Source organism: Lynx rufus, unplaced genomic scaffold (assembly GCF_022079265.1).
Source record: "Lynx rufus isolate CCGP_SWC_20201006 ecotype Redwood Valley unplaced genomic scaffold, mLynRuf1.p SCAF_4, whole genome shotgun sequence".
In the NCBI taxonomy this organism is placed as follows: Eukaryota; Metazoa; Chordata; class Mammalia; order Carnivora; family Felidae; genus Lynx; species Lynx rufus.
In genome coordinates, this window is record NW_025814856.1 from 19,723,988 (window position 1) to 19,741,539 (window position 17,552).

At 46.1% G+C, this 17,552-nt stretch overlaps 1 protein-coding gene across 6 annotated transcripts in view; it reads right to left on the reverse strand.

Moving 5' to 3' along the window:
* The window catches only part of DCAF1 (DDB1 and CUL4 associated factor 1), an 83,334-nt gene extending 77,945 nt beyond the window's left edge, over positions 1-5,389 (reverse strand). For all 6 annotated transcript variants that reach the window (XR_006965391.1, XR_006965390.1, XR_006965389.1 and 3 more), the window contains exon 1: positions 5,211-5,389. The gene's annotated coding sequence lies outside the window, so the exon portion shown is untranslated. The remainder of the gene's footprint in view (positions 1-5,210) is intronic.
* Between the last annotated feature and the right edge of the window lie 12,163 nt (positions 5,390-17,552).

A 17,552-nucleotide genomic window follows, 5' to 3' on the forward strand; every position in this document is an offset into this window, starting at 1 on the left:
ACTCTTAGAGGTACACATAAGGGTAAATCTAATTGGCAAAGGATTTTTATTTATGACACCAAAAGCATAAGCAACAAAAGAACACACACATAAACTGGACTTCAATGTTTAAAACTTTTGTGCATCAAGTGACGTTATCAAGAAAAATGAAAACACAATCCATGAAATGGGAGAAAATATTTGCAAATCATATCTGATAAGGATCTAGTATCCAGGATATATAAAAAACAATTCAACAACATCAACAACAAAAACCTGACTTAAAAAAAGGGCAGAGAACCTGAATGGGCACTTCTCCAAAAGATGGTCTATATCATAAGATGATCTATATTCATCAAAGAAATGAATATCAAAACCACAATAAGATACCACTTACATCAACTAAAATGACTAGAATCAAAAAATCAGAACATAATGATCATAAGGGTGCCTGGGTGGTTCAGTAAGATAAGTGTCCAACTCTTGATTTCGACACAGGTCATTATTCTCCCAGTTCATGTGATCGAGCCCCGCATTAGGCTCTGTGCTGTCAGCTTCTTGAGATTCTCTCTCTCTCTACCCCTCCCGCTCACACACAGATGCTCTCTATCAAAATAAACATTAAAAAGAAGAAAATAATGATCATTGGCATGGATGTGGAGAAAATGGAAAGCACACTGTTGGTGGTAACATAAAATGGCATAACAACTATGGAAAAGTTTGGTGCCTCCTCAAAAACTTTTTAAAAAGTTCAACACAGAATTACCATATGACCCAGCAATTCCACACTAAGGTTATATGCACAAAAGAACTGAAAAAGATACTCAAAGAAGTATTTGTACACAAATGTTCAAAGTTAGCATATTCACAACAGCCAAAAGGTGGAAACAATAGCCAAAAGATGTTTATCGAAAAATGAGTGGATAAACACAATGTGGTTACATTTATACAATGCAATATTACTCAGCCACAGAAAGAAATGAAGTACTGATATATGTTAGAGCTGTGAAAGAAAACTGAAAATATTCAGGGCACCTGAGTGGCTCAGTGGGTTAAGCATCCAACTCTTGATTTCAGTTCAGGTTATGATCTCACAGTTCATGTGATCGAGCCCTGCATCAGGCTCCACGCTGATGGTGTGGAGCCTGTTTGGGATTTGGGGATTTCTCGCTCTCTCTCTCCATCCTCCTTCCAAATAAATAAGTAAAACTTTTAAAAAAAAATTGAAAATACACTGAGTGAGAGAAGCCAGACACAAAAGGTTATATATTTTATGATTCTATTTACACAAAACATCCAGAATAGGTAAATTTATCAGAAACTTGCCTACTGGTTGCCAGGGGCTTGGGATTGGGGGAACATATGGAGTACTGTCTAATGGAAATGGGGTGATGAAAACATCTTGAAACTAAAAGACATTGTAATGGTTGCACAACATTGTTAGTCTACTAAATACCACTGAATTGAACGCTATAAAATGGTCAGTGGTCAATTTATGGTATGTGAATTTGACCACATGTTTTTTTAAGTGGGAAAAAAATCAGGAGGAAATGCCTCTTGGATAACTTAAGAGATCAACATAGAACATATAAAGGCAAAGTTTAAGGAAAATATTATGTTTAATAAAGGTTAACTCAAGGGGCACCTGGGTGGCTCAGTCGTTAAGCCTCTGGCTTCGGCTCAGGTCATGATCTTGTGGTTCAAGAGTTCGAGCCCCACATCAGGCTGTCTACTCTCAACACAGAACCCCACTTCAGATCCTCTGTCTCCCTCCCTCTCTGCCCTTCCCTGCCTCACACTCAATCTCCTCTCTTAAAAATAAATAAACATTTAAAAAAAAAATAAAACTAATGGGGGGCCTGGATGGCTCCGTCAGTTGGGGGTCCAACTTCAGCTCAGGTCATGATCTCACAGCTCGCGAGTTGGAGCCCCACATCAGGCACTGTGCTGACAGCTCGGAGCCTGGAGCCTGCTTAGGATTGTGTCTCCCTTTCTACCCCTCCTCCACTCACACTCTGTCGCTTCTTCAAAAATAAATAAACATTTAAAATTTTTTTAAAAAATAAAAAGTTTAAGAAGAAAAAGGTAAAATCAAGGGCACTGAAATACTAAAATTTTAGAGTTCAATTAAGAAACACATACATTCTTTTGGCATCGTTTTCAAAACTTCCATTTAATTATGTTTATGAATAACTGTAATGTGGGGAATAACTTTCACTTGCCCAGGCAAAACTTAAACTTGTAATTGACTAAATTAATATTGGGGTGCCTAGGTGGCTCAGTTGATTGTGTGCCCAACTTTGGCTCAAGCCATGATCTCACAGTTGGGTGAGTTCGAGCCCCACATAGGGCTCTACGCTGACAGCCTGAGATCTACTTTGGATTCTGTGTCTCCCTATCTCTGCCCTTCCCCCACCTCTCAAAAATAAATAAGCATTAAAAATAATTTTTGAAAATATCAATGATAATTTACTTTATTATCAATGAAAGACCATTAACATAAAATGTTAAAGGTGCAGTCATCTTGTTATGCACAGGACAGTGAAGGTACATTACTCAATTCACCACGTTTTAAAGTGAGCTCTTTAAGTGGTACACAGAATTTACGGCCTATCCAATAGTGACACAATAGCTACCAATTACTGAATATTAATATGGGACAGACATTTGGCTAGTTTCTAATGTTATTCTGAATTTTCACAACAACCCTACCCTTTTTTTTTTTTTTTTACAGATAATAAAAGGGGCTCAGAGAAGTCCCAACGACCAATCAATTGGTACTTTGGTAGAAAAGGATTTCAAGCATTCATATGCCAACTCTGCAAATATACCCGTGAGATCTTGGGTCAAGTTATTTAACTTCTCCAAATATCAATGTCCTTATCTGTGAAGTGGAAGTGGTTGTTCTGAAGGCTAAATGGTAATACCGTCCATGCAATGAAATAAAGGCCCACAAAAAATATGCGGAATGTCCTAAACCTAAAGGTTGCCTGCTAAAGTATTTAGAGATGATGTGTCTGCAACTAACTTCCAAATGGTTCCACAAAATAAGAAATATACACCACACCTATAGAGAAAATATAACAAGATATTAACAATCATTGAATTGGAATGGATAAACAATCGTTTAAAATTTTCCATAAAAGTTGAAAAAAAGGGGCGCCTGGGTGGCTCAGACGGTTGAGCGTCCAACTTCGGCTCAGGTCATGATCTTACAGCTCGTGAGTTCGAGCCCCGCATCGGGCTCTGTGCTGACAGCTCAAAGCCTGGAGCCTGCTTCTGCTTCTGTGTCTTCCTCTCTCTCTGCCCCTAACCCACTCGCATTCTGTCTCTGTCTCTCTCAAAAATGAATAAACATTAAAAAAAAATTTTTTTAAGTTGAAAAAAATAAGCATTTCCTTTACTAATTTGAACCAACTCTTAAGTATGTGTCAAATGAGAAAAGCAAAGTGTGTGTGTGTGTACACACTCATGTACACGCACCTTACCCTGGAATAAAAGATCTCTGGAAAAACACACAAGCACCAGATAATATCTACTACTTTTGTGAAGGTAACAAATTTTCTGAGAGATAATGAAAGGAAAAACATTTTTCAGTATAGGTTGTTAACCTAGCTCTACCATTTTTCCACTATTTTGTAACCTTTTGTAATTTTTTAAATCATAAAATCTGTCCTCCCCAAATACACAATACTTAATGGCCTACCTGGCAGAAACTATACCAAAGCCTAAAATAAAGTCCATGTTAAGGACAGATCTTGTAAGGCTAAAATCGTGAAACAAATGTCTCAAAGCATTCTTATTTTTTAAATAAAGTTTGAAGATTCAAGTAAAATTTACCCAATAATAAGAATGACAAGATCACATATAACAATTTTCTATTCGGCATCCATAACAATGACAAAATTAACATAAGGAAATTGATAATAAACCCAACTTCATTCACTCCAAACTATCTTGTGGTTCATTCTACCAGTTTCTTCCTCTACTAAATTTAACTGTACAACAGAACACTGCACTCAGCAACTACTCAAGGGATTTTGAGCATAAAATTACGTCCTTTATATTCCCCAATTTCTGTATTATCTCAACATCCAAAAATGTATCACCACTCAAATAGATAATACTGCTATGTACAAAAATCTTGACAGCATCAAGAAAAAAAATACGAAATCAATTCCTAAAGAGTCTTAATATACAAGCTTTTATAAACCTTAAAGGTAAAGTTCAGTACACCGGAAAAAGAAAATTACAGGACATTGCCAATGAACTCCTCGCTCTGTACATTAACAAAGTGTTTAGAACAGGAAGATGATGCTAATAATTAAACGTGTATACTAATTAAAAGGCTTCGCTGAAAAGACTGAGTAAAGAAAAACTAAGGCCAATGGGACATGGACAAAGACGATTCATTTGGGACTCAAAAAGAACCATTACCCACACTCCAAAATTATTCTTCAAATTCGAAACCCAAGAGCTAGCACTACAGTAAGAGGAAGTGAGACGGAAACCGTCTAGGAAGAGAAGAGTTGAGCAAATGCCTGTCACCCTAGTTGAAAACGACTATAACCCCCGGAAATAGGCTCCCGGGAAGCTAGGCGGGCACTCCGAGGTTTGGTTCCCCGCAGTAGGACCTACACACCTCTCCCTCCATCCCTCCCCTGCACCATAGGGGTGGGAGGAGTGCCCGGAAAGCTCCGCCCCCCTCGCCCGGTCAGAGAGCCGGGCGGGTGCAAAGGGAGGTGGCACGAGGCCGAGGGAGGGGAGAGCCCGCCCAGGTGACTGGAGCTGGAGGCGGAGACACAGCCAGGGAAGGGGGCCGCCGTACGGCAAGGAAGATGGAGCCCCCCAGCCCGTACGGAACGGAAAATGGGAAGACTAAGAAGAAAAAGGTTAACGAGGGGAAGGGGAGGCACCCCTCCTCCAGGCAGGGGCAAGCACACCCCTGCCCCCCACTCCGGGCGGAAGAGTTACTCTCGGGAAGCTTCTTTTGCGGACTGAGAGAAGAACGTGGAGGCCCCGCCCCCGAGCCAAGAATCTGAAGAAGGAAAAGTCCTGTCAGGCCCCAGACCCAGCCTCCCCGGCGGCCCGGCCCGCCCCCTCCTCGCCGGCGGCCCAGGCAGGTGCCGCCCCTCCCCCAGCCCGGCGCCCACTCTCCCTCCCGCCTTGACCACGCGCCCTGTCTCCTCTCGGCCCTCCCAGAGATCCGTCTCCCTCCTTCCCCCACTCACCTTCCCGGGCGGCTCCGCCGCTCCCCCCTGACCCCGCCAGCGGCCACAGTTCACACACACCGCCTCAGGTCCCGCACTCACTCTCCCTCACTCACACACAGCGCGACCACAGCTCCAGAGCGGCCCACATATTATGCGTCACTCGCGCGCTACGTGCCGCGCGCGCGCGCGTTCCGACTTGGCGCGAGGCTCGCTGGAAGGGGGCGGAAGGAAAACGCCAGCGCGAGGCAAGAAAAAAATCGAAGAGCCCGGGGCCGCCTGGGAAATGAAGTTCCTCTTCTAGGGGCGGGGCCCATCAGTCTTGATTGGCGTTTGAGTCCTTCCTCCCGGCGCATTGACTTCTGGGATTTATAGTTTTTCCTCCTGGATGCGAACTGCTGCGTACTCATTGGCTGCTTCGGAAGGCGGAAGCGCATAGTGAGGCACCAAATCCACACTAGCTGGCGTACGCTACGACCGCTTGACACCTTCTCAGTAACCTTATTCTGCCTTGTGTGACTGGAGTGAGCTTCTGTTTTATTCTCTCATTTGCCCTATTATACCTAGAGTATACCATTATCTAGGAAAATATTTCCTACAAGCTTATCAGAAAGCGCAGCATTCATGAAACAGAAGACACTGGTTTTGTCTTCCTTTCTGTTCAAGACTTAACCTGTGGGATCAGTATTTATCCTAGGTGTCATATGAGGCAGAGAAAAGGAAAAAATTAAAAGGCCATATATTAAGGCAGGGTCATCTAATTTAATTCCTTTATTTTGCAGCTGGGAAAAGTAAGGCCCAGAGAGAGTGAAATGACTTACCTAGCATCCCACACCCAATTAGCAATGGAACCAGAACGATTCTTGCCTCTGACTCAGGTATCCCTTTTTAGGGATATGAAAAATATATGTGATTCCACAGCTGAGCAAAATCTCTCCCTGATAAGACCCTACCCAGCTTTTCTCTCTCCAGGAGAACTGAACAAGTTTTTATGCATTTCTATGCAGTCCTCACAGCCAACACTTTCACAGGGGGATCAAGAACCCAGCAAACCTGCCTGCTGCTATACTCAGGTTCCACAACTAGTAAGAAGCTGACCAGAGCCTGGATGCTGGATCTCTTGATTCCATTCCCCTTTTTCCAGAAAAGAGACCTCCCTCCTCATTTAACTATGTAACTTGGAGCAGCTGTTCAGACACAAAATTCTAGACTGTGGGGTGGCAGAACCAGACTTGTCACCTCTCTGCAACCCTTTTACCTGCAATGACGGCACAGCTCACTTCTTTGTGCTTTTGGAACTTTGCCTATGTTAGTAATGGCCACTACCATTTCCTTTGACTTTACAGCAGGCTCAGTTCTGAGCCAAGTGTTTAACCCACACTTTTTCATTTAACCTTCACTACTACCCCACAGGGTAGATACAGTTAGCCACCTATACAGATGAGAAATCTGAGCCCAGAGAAGTGGCCCAAGGAACGGGGATCAGATTTGTGGGTCCAGAGGCTGCACTCACAGCTTTCCTATACCTATCCTCCAGCACTCCTTGAGCTGACTTCCTTACTGTGCCTCCCTGAGCCACAAAACCAAAATGCATGAGTACCCTCCCTCTGTCCATGGTCTAGGTAACACAGCTGTGATTTCGCCACTGGCTGGGAACCTGAAAGAGCCCTTGTGGGAACCCAGGGTCCCACTTACCTGCTCCTGGTGCAGCCTCAGTCTGCCACCAGATGGCACTGCTCCCCTTCAGAAACTCAGAATGGGGCTCAGGGTCAATGATGGGATTGAAGAGCATCACAGAAGGACTTTGGAAAAGCCAGGACCTGGCACAAAAACAGACACATAGACCAATGGAATAGAATAGAGACTCCAGAATTGAACCCACAAAAGTATGGCCAACTAATATTTGACAAAGCAGGAAAAAATATCCAATGGAAAAAAGACAGTCTTTTTAACAAATGGTGCTGGGAGAACTGGGCAGCAACATGCAGAAGAATGAAACTAGACCATTTTCTTATACCATTCACAAAAATAAAACTCAAAATGGATAAAGGACCTAAATGTGAGACAGGAAACCATCAAAACCCTAAAGGAGAAAGCAGGAAAAACCTCTCTGACCTCAGCCACAGCAATTTCTTACTCGACACATCTCCAAAGGCAAGGGAATTAAAAGCAAAAATGAACTACTGGGACCTCATGAAATAAAAAGCTTCTGCAAAGCAAAGGAAACAATCAGCAAAACTAAAAGGCAACCGACAGAATGGGAAAAGATATTTGCAAGTGACATATCGGACAAAGGGCTAGTATCCAAAATCTATAAAGAGCTCACCAAACTCCACACCCGAAAAACAAATAATCCAGTGAAGAAATGGGCAGAGAACATGAATAGACACTTCTCTAAAGAAGACATCCAGATGGCCAACAGGCACATGAGAAGATGCTCAACGTCACTCCTCATCAGGGAAATAAATGCAAGTCAAAACCACACTGAGATACCACCTCACGCCAGTAAGAGTAGCTAAAATGAACAAATCAGGAGACTATAGATGCTGGCGAGGATGTGGAGAAACGGGAACCCTCTTGCACTGCTGGTGGGAATGCAAACTGGTGCAGATGCTCTGGAAAACAGCATGGAGGTTCCTCAAAAAATTAAAAATAGAACTACCCTATGACCCAGCAATAGCACTGCTAGGAATTTACCCAAGGGATACAGGAGTGCTGATGCATAGGGGCACTTGGACCCCAATGTTTATAGCAGCACTTTCAACAATAGCCAAATTACGGAAAGAGCCTAAATGTCCATCAACTGATGAATGGATAAAGAAATTGTGGTTTATATACACAATGGAGTACTACTTGGCAATGAGAAAGAATGAAATATGGCCTTTTGTAGCAATGTGGATGGAACTGGAGAGTGTTATGCTAAGTGAAATAAGTCATACAGAGAAAGACAGATACCGTATGTTTTCACTCTTATGTGGATCCTGAGAAACTTACCAGAAGACCATGGGGGAGGGGGAGGAAAAAAAAGTTAGAGAGGGAGAGAGCCAGACCATAAGAGGCTCTTAAAAACTGAGAATAAACTGAAGGTTGATGGGGGGTGGGAGGGAGGGGGGTAGGTGATGGGCATTGAGGAGGGCACCTGTTGGAATGAGCACTGGGTGTTGTATGAAACCAATTTGACAATAAATTTCATCTTAAAAATTTTTTGTAATTAAAAATAGGAAAAGCCAGGACCCAGGAGGCTGGAGAAGCAGAGCAGGAGCTATGCATGGCCTGTAGAGTGGTCCTCTCTAGAACCTTTGCTCCACAATGCCTGCAGCCTCCCTACCCCTGCCAACACACACACAGCCACACAATTGATGGCACTCCCAGACTGCCACTCTGGGAAGGGGAGGAGACGGCACCCTTGTTTCCAGGCTGCAGATGCATTCCAAGCATATTCACTGATACATCACAGCACAGGAACGTGTGCCAGATACACAAGCATGCACACCTGTGCATTGGCACCAGGCCTCACAGACAACATTTTGACATCTAAGCACATACAAGCATAAATCCACAGATAGTCCAGGCCCACACACCTGGTTTGGTTCGGCACATTGTCCATGAATCACTGGAAAGAGATTCCTTGGCCTCTTTGGAAGAACATCTCTGGACTGTCCTCCCCTGCTGTGCCTGTGCTGAACCCCTCCCTATGGTGTGCCTCAGAAACAGCAGGCACCATCCAAAAGTCATGCTTACAGGGCTGCCTGGTGGCATATAAAGGTCAAGAGCAGCCCATCCCTGGCCCCAACACCAAGGGCTACAGAGTTGGATATGTTCTACCTGCCCTTACCCCTAAGCATGCCCATGTACTGGAGTAGGAAAATCAATAGCACCAAGTCCTCTGGGCCTCAGGATGTTCCACCCCTCTCTGCCACCCCTTCTTTCCAGTCACCTACTTCCAGGCTCACCAGATCCGGGTGTTCTCACCAGCGCATTCCCACACTGGTGCCCACAGTTCCTGGGTCTCCTCCTACAACTCCTTGGGACCAGAAGATCAGGCCAGCTATCCCACATCAACCCCCGCTCCACTGTTGGCTGAACAAGACTGCTTCCGCAAGTGTCCAAGTGCCACAGGAGCCACCATGGAGTAGCTTAGGGCTATGAGGCCCTGAGGGCCCCAGTCTGGACAAAGAGGGAATTCCAGTCATTCATTTGGTGCCCTCCTCCTGCCTGGGAACCTTGGCAGCCCCCTAGGAAAATAGAACACTTACCACCATTGCCCATGAGGTGTGCAAAAAACCACTCCTATATGACAGCATCCACATCCACCACTCTTGTTTTGCAGAGGGAGAAAATGAGACTCCACAGAGTTTGAGCCCCACCTTGTCCAGTGGCCACAGTAGCTGTGGTCTCCAGAAGTCAGTCTGTGCCTCCTATTCCCACAGGTTCAACTTCATAGAGGGGCCTGAGGCTCAAGTAGGAAATGAAGCAGACCATCCCCCCCAACCCTCCCACCCCCCCAGCTCCCACCTACCAGGGTCTCAACAAGACCGAAGAGCCTCCGGAAGAGCCCCATGCAATCTTTAGGACATACTTGTATTTTTTTATATATTTTTCATCTGAAATTAAAAGTGAGCTGGTCATCCTGGGGCACCTGGGTGGCTCAGTAGGTACGGCATCTGACTCTTGATTTTGGCTTATGTCATGATCTCACGGTTCACGGGACTGAGCCCCGTGTCAGGCTCTGCACTTACAGTGTGCAGCCTGCTTGGGATTTTCTCTCTCCCTCTCTCTCTGCCTCTCTCGCAAGCATTATCTTACTCTCTTAGCAAAATAAATAAATAAACATTTTTAAAAAGTGAACTGGTCATCTTATATTTTATCTGGCAACACCACCTCAGAACCACTGCTCAGCCCTGGACCCCAAGGACTCCCTGCATGTGGTCCCCAGAGCCTCTCTTAAATCATCTGCAAAATAGTTAGAAGCAAATAAGAACAGCTGCCTCCCAAAGGGTTTCATTAGACAGGCAAAGCAGTCAAGGCTCCTTTAGCCACAAGCTGATGATGTGAGTGCTATTAGGCTCAAATTCTTCCCATCTACCCTTCTCTCTTTAACCCCATTGGTTGTGGTCAAGAATAAGAAAATAGTTTTTCCTCTTTACTGGGAAGAGTTTGCAGATGGAGATGGGTCAGCAGTGGAGTCCAGCCTGGGAAGAAAATAGACCTGCATCCTAATACTGGTGCTCCCATTTACCAGCTGTGGAACCTTGGCCTAATCACTCCGCCTCCCGAGCTTCAGTTTCTTTTGCTGGAAAGTAGAAATACATCTTCTTTCTAGCATTGAGGATTAAATGTGATAATGCATGTAAAATACTCGGCTTGAGGCCTACCACACAGTAAGTGTTAGAGAAGTGATGACTATTCCTATTTTGATTATTCTTGGTCTAATGCTGTCCCTGTTTAAGTTCTTCAGCTGGTTTCTCTTTGCCCCCAGGACTATCTGCTGGCAGAGCTCAGGTTTTCCTCATTTAAATGAGAAATGAGCTCCTCACCAGAAAAAAATCCTGGGGCATATTTTCAAAAGTGCTGGGAAGTAGCAGAGGAACCACCCTGGGGGGGATCACCTGTCCACCTCTCTGTCCCACCCCAGAACTGAAAATTGCATGGGTCAGAGGGTGGTTTAAGAAGATCTGTTCCTAGGCCTCCAGATGCTTTAAGAGCTTTAAGAGCTACCACTGATCAAAGGTGAAAGTAGTCAAGGCCAAGGAGCCCCTTAGATGTAAAGCCAGACATGTCACCTTCCCAAACCAGCCTATCCACCCTGCCTAGCTGCTGGGATAAAGCCTGTATCTAGAATCCTTGCCCAGAGCACACTTGCTTCTTTCTCTGGATCCTCTGGCAGGATGGTGATGTCACAAAGTAGAGGGCAGAGGGGGTGGCCATAGATATACCCTGGGCTACCCTCACAGTGAACCTGCCCATCACAAACAAGGGCTGCAGCATGAAGAGGGCCAAACTCTGCCTTCCAGGTACCTGCACTACCTATCAGATGACAGCCTGGCTGCCAGTTAGCATCCCTGCTGACCCCTGTGGCCTGCCCTTTCCAGAGACTATGCTCCAGGTAAGAGGGTGAGGAACAGGTGCAAGGAAGGTAAAGAGAAAGCACCCCCAGCCTCTTTTGCCTCACGTTCCTGGAATCATAAGTTCTTCCAGGAGAAACAACAGTGGAGTCAGAATTGGAGAGAAAAGACCTTGGATTTTTGACAATACCTGTTTGTGGCCATGAAACCTTTCTATAGAATTCAGGGATCTCAGTCCTGACCTATTTGAAGGTACTCTGGAGACCACAGGGGCAGACCCTGATGAAGACTCAGGTCACATAAAACATCTATCAGTCTTTTTACTTTGAAAAGCCTAGAGAAGATTAGCTTTGTGTAATGGAAGGAGGCTCATCTGACTTCCCATTCAGAGGCCAGAGACCCACCGTCACCACCACCACTTGAAGTAACCACCACCTCCTGCCCCTCCCTAAACCTTGCTGCAATGGGCCTGGACCTCTGAGACATATTGCCAGGGTAGCCAGGAATATCCAGTTAGGTCTGGGAGTTGAAGTCATTAAGGAAAGGTGTTTCTAAGTGTAGAAGATGTCCTGGGCTCTTACCATGAGGCAGTTCCTCTTCATTCCCTCAGAGGTAGGGGTGTCTCTCCATGAAAAGTCACATGGTGTTTCTGGGGGGAGCCCCTCTGTCTAGCTCCTGCTTCATCTGGTCCAAACTTGTCACAAGATGGCCTTTTGTGAAGTCACAAAGCTGGCTGCCTCCCCACAGGACCAGGGACCAGGACAACCAGGGATTAGTGGGAATTACTTGGGGGTATGGAGGGCTTCAGAAGTGGCCTTTGGACTCTGAAGGAGGTGGGGGGTCTGGAGGGGCTCGGGTTGTAAAGCATGAGGGGGTCAGTCGGAGACCTGGGGATGAGAACAGTTTCTCAGATCTTGGTCATTGCAGGGAGGTAAGAACAGCAGGCGCCTGGGTTTGTGGTCTGTGGTCTTTGGCCATCATCCTGTCCCTTGAGACCCAGAGGAAGAGGGTGAATACAGGGCCCCACCCCAATTGAATATATATAAAAGTTCTGATCACTGATGTTCTGGATGTTCCATGGCAAAGAGAGGTTAAGACCTCTGAACTGGGGATTCAGTCTTCCCCTCAGTGCAATCCATCGATGGTCATTCACTTATGGTTGAATTTTCCACCTGTTTCCTGGACAAGCATATGCTCTCACATTCTTATGCATTGATAAGCAGCCCTGTTGGCCTTGGGATACCCTCACCCGTTGGACTGCTCAGAGGAAGAAAAATGTTGGGAGAATAAATGGGAATACCCAGAGCCCACTCTCTCCAGAGTATAGAAATTTCTACCACCAGAGAAGCCAACCCATGAAAGAAAACAGGAGGGAGAAGGAAGTTTCACTACATATAGTATACAAAGTCAACCACTGCTGTGGAAGGTCACAGTTTGTATGGGGGGGGGGGGATTCAGGAGAGCCACTTGATTGAAGTCTTGTTTAAAAAATTTGTTTTAGGGGCGCCTGGGTGGCGCAGTCGGTTAAGCATCCGACTTCAGCCAGGTCACGATCTCACAGTCCGTGAGTTCGAGCCCCGCATCAGGCTCTGGGCTGATGGCTCAGAGCCTGGAGCCTGTTTCCGATTCTGTGTCTCCCTCTCTCTCTGCCCCTCCCCCGTTCATGCTCTGTCTCTCTCTGTCCCAAAAATAAATAAACGTTGAAAAAAAAATTAAAAAAAAAATAAATAAAAAATTTGTTTTAGTATTTATTTTTAAGAGAGAAAAAGAGACAGAGCACTAGTGGGGGAGAGGCAGAGAGGGAAACACAGACTCTAGGCTCTGAGCTGTTAGCACAGAGCCTGATGCAGAGCTCAAACCCATGAACCTTGAGATCATGACCTGAGTCGAAGTCAGACACTTAACTGACTGAGCCACCCAGGCACCCCTGAAGCCTTGTTTAAAAAAAAAATCAATAGGGGTGCCTGGGTGGCTCAGTCAGTTGAGCCTCCGACTTCGGGTCAGGTCATGATCTCACAGCCTGTGAGTTCAAGTGCCGTGTTGGACTCTGTGCTGACAGCTCAGAGCCTGGAGCCTGCTTCGGATTCTGTGTCTCCCTCTCTCTCTGCCCCTTCCCCACTCACTTTCTGTCTCTCTCTCAAAAAAATTTTTTTTAATCAATAAAAAATATTTTCTGTGAAGTTAAGGATTCCTGAGTTTCAGCTCTATGCCTCACCTTGTGTCCTGTGTCACTTGGGCTGAGGAGGATGCAGCACACGATGGAGATGACATGTCCTGCTCTCGAGGGCCCACAGTCTAGGAGCTGAGTGACTGTGCCCAGCTGCCTTCCTTTTTTTTTTTTAATTTTTTAAAATGTTTTATTTATTTTTGAGAGACAGAGAGAGACAGCATGAGCGGGAGAAGGCAGAGAGAGAGAGGGAGACCCAGAATATGAAGGCTCCAGGCTCTGAGCTGTCAGCACAGAGTCCGACATGGGGCTTGAACTCACAAGGGCCATGAGATCATGACCTGAGCCGAAGTCGGAGGCTCAACCCACTGAGCCACCCAGGTGACTCCCCCTACCCCCCCAGTTGCCTTCCTTAAAGAGAAAGCTATGGCCCAGGAAGTGGTGGGGCAGCCTGGAATCCCTTAGGGCCCTGCCTCCCAGGTCAGGTCCCTACATTTACCTGAAGGTAAGAACAGACTAGAATCATGAGGGCTTTTGACATTAGAGCCAAGGCAGCTTCACACTGCCTCTCGGGGGCTGAAGTTCTGGGTCTTGGGGTCATTCATTCTGTTAAGAGTGGCCCTCCCCCATGTGGCTCCTCTCTTGGCCATTTTTGTTGCAGCATTGAAGCCATACTTCCACAGAGGGTCTTCTACTGTATACTCTATGGAGCCTGCGAGTGTGCTGTGGGGACAGGCCTGGTCTAAGGGGTAAAAGACTAGAGGGCGACCCTGGGCAAGTTTCCCCATCAGAAGTTTACTAGAGCTATGGTTTTTAAATTTTGTTAGTATTATTTTAGTGTAGAATCCTTTTTTTTTTTTCCAGTGAAATCTTGTACATCTGTTCATCAAGTAGAAAAAAGAAGCCATGTTGGGAGTTGGAGGACACCGTGTGGCAGAGTTCCTACCAATTCTGAGGAACTCCTTAGGATTCTAAGGAACTCAGTTTGAAAACCATCTGTCATGTGACTTCCAGACCCATCTTGGCTTGGCCTGCCATAAATCTGTGACTTCAAAGCCCAGGCTTTAAAAAGAAAGAGAGCAGGCTAAGGAATACCACATTTAATGGCCACCTCAGAGTCCTGTCCTGAGTAACTTCCCCCACTATCACTTCCAGTTCCTAGTCCTGGCTCGGCTTAATTACAACCGCCAGTACATGTCCAACCCACCTCTCACCTGGCCCTCTACTCCTAACTTTGATTCTCTTTTATGGGTTCTGAAATCAGCATCCAGGGCTCTGTGGCCCAAAGCCCACATAGGTGTCCTAAGTCAGGAGCACATCAGGCACCTTTCTGTACCTGAGTTCAGTAGGCAGGAGACAGGAGATTCTCATTCTCTGGGTAGCATTCAGATTTGTCTCTCTTCTGAGATTCTTGTAGCCTCCAGAATTGTCCTTGTCCTTTTTTAAAGTTTTTTCGGAGCTTTTTGTGTGGGTTTTTGTTTTTTTAGAGAGAGAGTGCACACGTGCATGTGAGTGGGGGAGAGGCAAAGAGGAAGAGGAGGAAAGAGACACTCAAGCAGGCTCCACACTCAGCACAGAGCCTAAAGAGGGGCTCTATCTCACAACCCTGAGGTCATGAGTTGAGCCAAAATCAAGAGTCAGACACTCAACCGACTGAGCCACCCAGGCGCCCCTCTCCTTGTCCTTTTTTGAATGCAGGACATACTAATTTCATGGGGCTGCAAGCCTTACCTAGGAGCCAGAAAATACTCAGGGCAGCCTGGGTGGAGAGCAAACCCTGCCCTCCCCCATTTCTTTTCCTCAAAGATGCAGAGCAGAGAGTAAGGTGGGCTCCCCACCCCCAAACCTGTTAGGACTGGATTCCAGGGGCTTTAGTTTCAAAGGATCCATAAAAAGCATCATGGCCTTGGCTACTCTGAGGAGGACCAGAAATTCAAGAGGGCAGAGTAATGGTGCTGTGGACCTTGTTACAGAGAAAGGTAGTTACATTGTAGCAGAAAACAAAGGCTACTGCTTTTTCTCTGCCCTGATGGCTAGGGAGGCAGGGCAAAGACAGCAGACATTCCCTAGGGCCAGGCATGGTGAAGCAAAAACAAGGCTCTTCAGTAAGCTGACAGACTAGTACAAGGTTCTCAGCCCTAGCTGCACATTTGAATCACCTGTGGAGTTTTGATGCTCTCCCAGTGCCAGGAGCCTGTTCCAGATCAATTAAATCAGTATCTCTACAGATGGGTCACAGACACTATTGTTTCCCAAAGCTCCACAGGTGATTCATTCACAGCCAAAGCCAAGAACTACTGGTCTGGGGTGAGAAGCTGGCATTAAACAGAATGTGGATGTGATGCTCTTCACCCTGAGGTGGGCCTGGAGACTTGAAATCCGGGGGGCCTAGTGAGCTGGGCCCTGCTGCTACTGGAAGCCATGGGATCCTCTGTTACTCTCCTACCTATATACCCACTCACCTGCCACACACACACACACACACACACACACACACACACACACACCAGAGCACCTATTCCAGTGAAAGCGGGACAGAAGTCTCAGTGATCCAGCCCCGGGGAAGGAGAGCATGTGCCCTGATTTAGAATCCTGACCCTGCTCCTCTTTAGCTATGTGGCCTGACAACCCTTCTGGGTCTCAATTTCTCATCTATGAAATGGGGCAATAGTGCTTACTTTGAAGGTGGTTACAAGGAAGTACCCAGCTCACAGGAAGAGCACTAGAGATTGGGCCGCTAAGCAATAGGAGCCCAGACTCCCTCTGTCAGCTGAGACATGGCCTGGCCGTAGAGATCAGCTGTCCAACTCTCTGGTTTTTCACATGAAGATCTCAAAGTCCAGAGGGGAGAAGTTTTCCCAGGATACACAGCCAGCCAGAACCCAATCTCCCTCTGCCCCAGGAGCTTCACATCATGGCAGCCTTCCTGTGTTGGGCTTTAGTTCTCCTCATCCAGCAAAAGTCCAAAAATGATCTCTAGGGCTTCTAAAGAAGTAAGCAGGGATTTTATAATAACGTTTAGAATGTCTTATTGGAGATGCTTGGCTGACCTTGGGGTAGAGGGTATCCAATCTGGCCATTTGGCCCCAATGGGCTATTTGTCCCCAGTCCCTTCTGATAGTCCTTATCCTAAAAAGAGGGTTCATCACCTCAGTGCTAAGGGTGAACCACCCCCCCACCCCACCGCCGCCGGCCTCCCGAGGCTGAGGACTACAGAACAAGGATCCACTCTGCCCCTGAGGCCTGGGCCTTGGGTTAGAAAGAGTGGGCAGGGCAGATTGCTTTTCCATATAAGCTCTTTTTGTACTTTAGCTTTGAAACCACTGAGCATGTACTGCTTTGGTAAAAATAAATCGTATTGAAAAGTAAAACTATACATGTCACCATACATTTGTCCAAATCCATAGAATATACAAACACCAAGAGTGCTAATAAACTACAGACTCTGGGAGATGATGATGAGTCAGTGTAGGTTCACTGATTGTGACAAATGTACCACTCTGGTGGAGAATGTTGGTAATTGAGGAGGCTGGGGTGAGGGAGGAGGCGGGTGTGGGGGGGAAGTGTGGGGGCTGTGTACTTTCTGCTCAATTTTGTTGTTAATCTAAAACTTCTCTAAAAATGTTAAGTAGAGGGCACCTGGGTGGTTCAGTCGGTTGAGTGTCTGACTTTGGCTCAGGTCATGATCTAGCAGTTCATGGGTTCGAGCCCCACATCGGGCTCTGTGCTGATAGCTCAGAGCCTGGAGCCTGCTTCAGATTCTGTGTCTCCCTCTCTTTCTACCCCTCTCCTGCTTGCATTCTGTCTCTCTCTCAAAAATAAACATTAAAAAATTGTTTTAATAGAAATAAAAATAGTAAGTAGACAGACAGAAGTAAAACTTATATATACAGAGAATAATAGTACCCTTCCCATGGTGTCTGCAAGGATTATATGAGCTAATGGACATTAAGGACTTAGCCTGACCCAGGTAATTGCTCAGTATGAGTTGGCTTTTGTGTTTTATTCTAAAGCCATCTCTGTCCCGTGGTTTCCTCTCAGCTGCCACTCATGAGAGGGAGATGGTGGGAACAGATCTTTCCCACCCTTTATCTCAGGATGCTGAGGCACCAGAGGCTTTGTCACTAGCTC